A 393-nucleotide genomic window follows, 5' to 3' on the forward strand; every position below is an offset into this window, starting at 1 on the left:
CCGCCGTGGCAATTGACGTATCGCAGGAGCTGTCGCTACTTCAGTACTTCGAGCCAGAAGTGAACCTGGCCGGCCANCCTCGCATTTGGAGAGCAGCCCAGAAGCTACGTGACGCGTTACGGCAAGCACAGGAGCGTGAGGCAGTGGCGGAGCATGAGTGGAAGAAGCAATGGAATATGCCGCGTATGGGGATGCCTTCGTCCGGGTGGGTATGATGAGTTGGGATTTGGGATTACGGGATTAAGGATTGTCGAGAAATATCCATGAGGACGTAGGCATGTCGCAGAACCGACTCTTCATATAAGAGAATAAACGAAGCAAACGTGATCAGTTCTCAAATACTTCCTGTCAATGAGCTCGCAAACTTTTCGTGCTGTCCTGCTCCAGCCCCAA

Source organism: Aspergillus sydowii, assembly GCF_001890705.1.
Source record: "Aspergillus sydowii CBS 593.65 unplaced genomic scaffold ASPSYscaffold_27, whole genome shotgun sequence".
Lineage (NCBI taxonomy): Eukaryota > Fungi > Ascomycota > Eurotiomycetes > Eurotiales > Aspergillaceae > Aspergillus > Aspergillus sydowii.